We start from the raw sequence: 7,724 nt of genomic DNA, 5'->3' as shown, positions 1-7,724 counted from the left end.
GTGATCATGGTTCACTGTAACCTCAAACTCCTGGGCTCAAGTGATCCTCCCGCCTCAGCCTCTCAAATAGCTAGGACTATAGGCACACACCACCACACATGACTCTTTTATTTATTTATTTTGTATTGTTTTATTTATTTATTTATTTAAGACAGTCTCACTCTGTCGCCCAGGCTAAAGTGCAGTGGCATGATCTCGGCTCACTGCAACCTCCACCTCCCAGGTTCAAGCAATTCTCCTGCCTTAGCCTCCTTAGCAGATGGGACTAAAGGTGCGCGCCACCATACCCAGCTAATTTTTGTGTTTTTAGTAGAGACAGGGTTTCACCATGTTGGCCAGGATGGTCTCAATCTCTTGACCTCACGATCTGCCAGCCTGGGCCTCCCAAAGTGCTGAGATTACAGGTATGAGTCACCACGCCCGGCCCTCTTTTATTTTTTTGTAGAGACAGAGTCTCACTATGTTGCTCAGGCTGGTCTAAACTCCTGACCTCAAGCCACCCTCCCACCTCGCCCTCCCAAAGTGCTGGGATAAGCCATTGTGCCCAGTCTAAATATGCTCTTGCATACCTTTTTTACAATATTGATGTATCACTTACTCAAAAAATAAAGCAGGCCGGGTGCGGCGTGCAGTAGCTCACACCTGTAATCCCAGCATTTTGGGAGGCGGAAGCAGGCAGATCACTTGAGGTCAGGAGTTCAAGACCAGCTTGGCCAACATAATGAGACCTTGTCTCTACTAAAAATATAAAAATTAGCCGGGCATGGTGGTAGTCACCTGTAATTGCAGCTACTTGGGAGGCTGAGGCAGGAGAATCACATGAACCTAGGAGGCACAGATTGCAGTGAGCTAAGATTGCGCCTCTGCGCTCCAGCCTTGGTGACAGAGTGAGACTCCATCTCAAAAAAATAAACAAAAAGGATTTTAAATTTAAAAAGAACAGTGAAAAGGATGACATTTTAACAGACAAAAAGCTAAGAGGGAACAAAATAAAAAGAATAATAATTATACTTAAATACTGTATAGTTATTACTGAGCACTATAAACATGCTTGTTTCTACTTAGCCATTTCTTGTTTCTATGAGGGAAGTTTAAAAATCTCTTTATTGGCCAGGTGAGGTGGCTCACACCTATAATCCTAGCACTTTGGGAGGCCAAGGTGGGTGGATCACACGGTCAAGAGATTGAGACCATCTGGCTAACATGGTGAAACCCCGTCTGTACTAAAAATACAAAAAATTAGCCAGGCGTGGTGGCAGACACCTGTAGTCCCAACTACTGGGGAGGCTGAGGCAGGAGAATGGTATGAACCCGGGAGGCGGAGTTTGCAGTGAGCCAAGATCGCGCCACTACACTCCAGCCTGGGTGACAGAGCAAGACTTCGTCTCAAATAAATAAATAAATAAATAAACCTCTTTATTATACATACATACACATAAGCAAGCAACTCCCATTTGTAGAGCAAAATACAAACGCTTGAGCTGGGATTCACAATCCTCTTCGCAATTTGGTTCCACTCCACCCTTCCTGACCGATTTTCTGCCATCCTTCCATCCTTCTATGAACTCGTTATCTGCGATACTGCACTATTATTTGCCAGTTCTGGAGGGTAAAGGCAACAAGCACAATGTCTGGCATGCAGCAAACTTTCATCCAGTGTTGGCTTCCATTCTACCTCAAACACTGCCTTTGCTTAGACTGTCCCCTGTGCATGGAATGCCCTGCACCCCTCTCCTAGCCCCACGTAAAATTCCCTTCAAGGCCTATCTCAAATGTCACTGTCACCAAGGAGTCCCACAGGCAATTAGTTATCACCTCTAGTCTCCCACAGCACCTGTTTTTACCTTAACTATAACACTTTTATTATTGTATTGCAACTTAAATCTCTGCAACCCAAAGCCTGGTCCTTGGACTGTCAGCATCGACATTAGCTGGAACTTCGTTTGAAATGAAGAATGTGGGCCCCATTCCAGACCTACAGAATCAGAATCTGAATTTTAACAAGATATCAGTGATTTATTAGCACATTAATCTTTCCCTGGTTGAACTGTAAACCTTTCCAGGGCTTTCTTTCATCTCTGTCCCCAGAGCCCAACATAAGACTTGACACTCAAATGTTTTTAAAGTTTTATTTACAATACTCACGCATTGGCTAGATTTTTTTAATTTCTGGAAAAATAAATACACATTATTAATAATAGTTATCTGGTAGGTAGATAATGGTATATTTCTATGTAACATTTTAATTTTTTATAATCAATGTATTACCTTTGCAGATGGAAAACATGAAGATTTGGGAAAATGCATGTAAAATGTAAGATAAAATGTAAATTTTAAGATATAATACATTCACAAAAGGTATAATTGTGTTGAGCTACATTTACAGATATAAAAAGACGAGCAAATTACATTAGGTTTTTTTAAAGACAATCTAACAGAATGTATCGATGATACCACATTTGTTCTTCAAAAAAATTTGTGAATTGGCTGGGTACGGGAGCTCACACCTGTATTCCCAACGCTTTGAGAAGCTGAGGTGGGAGGATCCCTTGAGCTCAGGAGTTTCAGCTGGGCAATATAGTGAGACCCCATCTCTATTTTAAAAATTTTTTGAAAAGACATTGAAAAGATACATATCAAAATATCTCTAATGAAGTTTATTTTGCAATTTTCTACATTCTAATTTTTTCTAGTTTTCCTATGATCTTTATAAAAGCATATCACTTATAATAAGAAAATAGTTATTTTCATTTTTGAAAAATATCTATGCCCTTCATTAAGCCCCTTTACATTCAATGACCAAGATTTCTACCACACCCTGGGAAGCTGCAAGTTCTGAAAGTAACAGGCCTTACATAGATGAAGGCAGCGGTCCTAGGAAATGTAACCCCGATGGACTGACTCTGGGCTGGCATTCTCCCACCCCTGCAGCTGCTCCAGACTCAGAGGAATGTGGCAAGTCAGATACCAGCTTTGGCCAAAACAAAAAAAAAAACCTGTCATTTTAGGAGTCTCACCATGCCCATTTACTTCCTCTGAGATGGTAACAGCAATAGGCAAACACTTCAAAGATGAAGCATTCAGAATGATTCATGCTATAACACCTCCCCTTGGTGGCAGGCTATGGAAATTGGCTTGATGATAACTATTGCAATTGGTCAAAAAAAGAAAAAAAATTTTTTTTTTTTAGACGGAATCTCTCTGTTGTCAGGCTGGAGAGCAGTGGCCCGATCTTGGCTCACTGCAAATTCCGCCTCCCAGGTTCAAGCAAACCTCCTGTCTCAGCCTCCTGAGTAGCTGGGACTACAGGCATGCACCACCATGCCCGGCTAATTTTTGTATTTTTAGTAGAGACAGGGTTTCACCATGTTGGCCATGATGGTCTCAATCTCTTGACCTTGTGATCCGCCCGCCTTGGCCTCCCAAAGTGCTAGGATTAAAGGTGTGAGCCACCATGCCCAACCAAAATTTTTAAAATATATTTTCTGTCAAAATCACCCTTACTTCTTCAAATCATCAAAACCACTTTTCTTTTGTCAAGGATTCAGGTATTAACAAAAGGCACAAAACTAGGACCTGCTTTCAACAGACAATGCTTTGGATGATGCCAAGGGCAGTGGGGCTCTTTGCCTCCTGTCCTTGCCTCCCACCTATTCAAGTCTACAATGGAGGCAAGGCACTGTGTTCTTCAGCACCACCTTGCCTGCTATCTATCTCCATCCACGTCCCTGGCCTCAGAAAAGGGCAAGGCGTGGCTCACATACTCTCATCCATGGCCTGGTGTGCAGCAGCTCCAACATCAGACATCTAAGCACTAATTCTCCCCAAGACCCAGTTCTCAGGTTCGAGACATTGATATTTCAAATATATCAGATTGAAATACTGAAGTTTCTTTAGAAATATCAGGGTGCAGCAATGTCAGTCTTCAACTGTGGTGTCCGTGGTCTCCAGATAAGCAGCTTCCTTACTCTTCCAGGAAGAAGGAAACATTGAATAGGATGTGTGAAATAGAAAGAGAGAGAAACTGGCATTATCACCTCTCCCGAGAACACAGAACACACAGAAGCACAGCAAGGGCATCTTTCTAGTGCTTCCAAAGAGGTGAGCCACAGGGAGAGAAAGGAGGAGAGGAGACCTGAAGGAAGAACACAATCCAGTACCTTGTACAGGATCTCGGTGTTCATTCGGTCCCAGGCCTTGGACAAAGCTTGGGTGTTTGCCAAGTCTCCCCATTGAATAGAGGAAAGAAGATACTTTCTCTTCAGGTACTTTTCTGGAAGATGAGGACTGCTCAAAAGAAAATGAAATATGCTGAAGGGAAAAAAAAAACACCCTAGTGAGAACCAGAGGGAGCTATAAAAGTGAAAGTGCAGATATCCTTACATTTTACCAGGTGGGCCTGATTCACCTAGGCTACTGTTTACTAACATGGCTTTCACCTGAGCAACTGTTTACTAACATGGCTTTGTGCTACAGGGAAAGAGGAAGGAAACCATCTCTGAAATTTGGGATCTCAGCATGGTGAGGACAAAATCAGATCCTGAGAAGAAAGAACAAAAGTGACATGAAAGGTAAAGCTCAGTGGAGGTCCAAAGGATAAATACAACTAATTTAGAGGACAGCAGGGATACTCCAGCTGGTAGGAAACATAAACAAAGGCACAGAAGCAGAGATGCATAGAATGAATTCAGGGAAAGCAAATCTTCCAGTCATGGATGCCACATGGAGAGCAGTCGGAAAGGCTGAAAAGTGAACTGAGCCAAAACAGAAAGAATACTGCCAGGGCATTGATCCATATCATAGCTGGCTCCCAGCTTTGAGAAGGCCTCAAAGTTGTCAGCAATGTCCTCGTTTTTCATGTCCATTTTGATGTCCACCTCATATCACGTGCCCCCAGGCATGCTGAGCCTGCAGCTTGTTAAGAATCTTTGTGGCATCAAAGCCAGCCTTATTGCACAGCTGGTGTGGGGTAATCTCCAAGGCCTTTGCATACGCCCCAATCAACAGCTGCTGTTTTCCTGGAACAGCCCTTGGAGAATCCCGAAGGTACTTAAAGAGCTCCCTCTCAATGACGCCGCCACCAGCCACCACTGACTCATTCCTGATGGCATCATGCAGGGACCGCTCTGTCTCCTCCATAAACTGCTTGGCACCGCCACAGAAGAGGAAGGTGCATGTCTTGGCCTTGGGGAAGCCAATAAAAAAATGGTACCTCTCACCTTTAAATCTGGGTCTCTTCAAACACCTAGCATCGACCCAACACATCTGCTGAGAAAGCATTCGCACTGGTCTGGATTGAGACTTCACAGGCCATCACCATCCTCTTCAGATTATCCTCAGGTACTCGGCCAGCACAGAACATGTCCCTGTCAGCAAAGTACTGGGTGGCCACGTCCCCAGTGGGGAGTTTGGACAAGACAACTTTGGCTCCAGAATGATGGATCCTCTCTAACTTGTCATAGAGAATGTTCTACTCGGCATCAACAATCTGATAATCCTCAACTGTGTGGACTCTTATCTCAGTATTATCTTTCTCAGCTTTCCACTGGAGCTCAGTATTCAAAAGGGCAATCTTGGCCAGGCATGGTGGCTCATGCCTGTAATCTCAGCACTTTGAAAGGCCGAGGTGGGCAGATCATGAGGTCAGGAATTTGAGACCAGCCTGACCAACATGGTGAAACCCCGTCTCTACTAAAAATACAAAAATTAGCCAGATGTGGTGGCGCATGCCTATAATCTCAGGTACTCAGGAGGCTGAGGCAGGAGAATCACTTGAACCCAGAAGGCAGACGTTGCAGTGAGCCGAGATCAGGCCACTGCAGTCTAGCCTGAGCGACAAGAGCAAAACTCCATATCAAAAAAAAAAAAAAAAAGGCAATCTTGGGGTCGTAGTATTTTTGAGGGGGTTGCATTTCAAACCCAGCATAAGAGAAAGTATTCTTGAATGCAACACCAGCTACCAACTGAGAATCCTCGAGGGCTCCACCCTGTACCTTCTTGATTCCAATCATTTTAAGCTGCAGCAAATCACTGAGCATCATTACTGCCTCCACCACCATCTTAGCAAAGAAAATTTCTGCTGCGAGATCAGCGTGGAGCTCAGAGCGGTCCTAGCACACTACTCCAGAAGCTTCCTCTGCTCCACTTTATCTCCCTCCTTCACAGTCACAGCAAATCTCTCTGATCTTGTTAACTGCCAACTGGGTGGCTGTGCAGAAAGCTCGAATGTGAGCTAAGGGTGTAAACCATCCTTCACCTACAGTTTCACCTGCTTCAGAAACTCTGCAGCCAGCAACGTCAGTGAGGTGGTGCCATCACTGACCTCAGTGTCTTGGGATTTGGTAATGTCCACTAAAGTCTTTGCTGCAGGATGGACAACATGAAGAAGTTTCAGAATTATGGCCACTTCATTAGAAATTGTTGCTTTGCCTCTGCCACCCACAATAAGCTCGTCCATGCCATGGGCACCCAGAGTGGTTCTTACAGCCTTAGCAATCACTTGGCAGGCACTGAGGTTATTCACAAGCTGGGAGATGCCTTGGGAGCTATCAGTTCCCTCTTTCAATAGGATAACTAGTGTGGGCATCATTTTGGAAGCTTATTCAGCAGCCTGTTACTCTCCTCTTTTCTCTGTGACCAGTCTGCCCAGCAACCCACCTAATTTTTTACTTTTTAATAATTGCCATTCTGGCTGGTATGAGACGGTATCTCACTGTGGTTTTGATTTGCATTTCTCTGATGATTAGAGATGTTCAGAATTTTTTCATGTTTGTTGACCACTTGTATATCTTCTTTTGAGAATTGTCTGTTCATGATTTTTGCCCACTTTTTAATGGGATTATTTGGTTATTGCTTGTTGAATTAAGTTTCTTATAGATTCTGAATATTAGATCTTTGTTGGCTGTACAGCTTGCAAATATGTTCTCCCATTCTGTAGGTTGTCTGTTTACTCTGTTGATAGTTTCTTTTTGCCCTGCAGAAGCACTTCAGTTTAATTAGGTCTCACTTGTCAATTTTTGGTTTTGTCGCAATTGCTTTTAAGGACTTGTTATAAATTCTTTCCCAAGGCCAATGTCCGGACTTCTAGGATTCTTATAGTTTGAGGTCTTATATTTAAATCTTCAATCCGGCCGGGCGTGGTGACCCACACCTGTAATCCCAGCGTTTTGGGAGGCCGAGGCAGGTGGATAACCTGAGGTCAGGAGTTCGAGACGAGCCTGGGCAACATGATGAAACTCCATCTCTACTAAAAACACAAAATTTAGCTCAGCATAGTGGCAGGCACCTGTAATCCCTAGCTACTCAAGAGGCTGAGGCAGGAGAATTGCTTGAACCCAGGAGGCGGAAGTTGCAGTGAGCTGAGATCATTCCACTGCATTGTAGCCTGGGCGACAAGAGCAAGATTCCTCAAAAAAAATTAAAAATTTTTTTCTGCATATAAATAGCCAACTATCCCAGCACCATTTATTGAATAGGGAGTACATTTTCCCATTGCTTGTTTGTGTCAACTTTGTCAAAGATCAGATGGCTGCAGATGTGCAGCTTTATTTCTGGATTCTCTATTCTGTTCCAGCCATTATCCTAAGTGAATTAATGCAACAACCGAAAACCAAATACTGCATGTTCTCACTATGTACCAGTACTGTGCTGTTTTGGTTACTGTAGTCTTACAGGATAGCTTGAAGTCAGGGGATGTGATGCCTCTGCTTTTTTTTTTTTTTTTT

At 43.5% G+C, this 7,724-nt stretch overlaps 1 pseudogene across 1 annotated transcript; it reads right to left on the bottom strand.

Moving 5' to 3' along the window:
- Nucleotides 1–4,687: 4,687 nt before the first annotated feature.
- On the bottom strand, nt 4,688–6,651 carry LOC105545720 (annotated as a pseudogene). Its single transcript, XR_001006974.1, has 2 exons — nt 5,877–6,651; nt 4,688–5,572 (listed from the first exon to the last, which is right to left on the bottom strand). The product of XR_001006974.1 is annotated as a T-complex protein 1 subunit eta pseudogene (transcript).
- Nucleotides 6,652–7,724: the final 1,073 nt, after the last annotated feature.

The sequence above is a fragment of the Mandrillus leucophaeus genome, unplaced genomic scaffold, assembly GCF_000951045.1.
Source record: "Mandrillus leucophaeus isolate KB7577 unplaced genomic scaffold, Mleu.le_1.0 Scaffold337, whole genome shotgun sequence".
Classification (NCBI taxonomy): domain Eukaryota; kingdom Metazoa; phylum Chordata; class Mammalia; order Primates; family Cercopithecidae; genus Mandrillus; species Mandrillus leucophaeus.
Note: the sequence above shows the minus strand (reverse complement) of the source record. Positions and strands in the feature narration are given on the sequence as shown.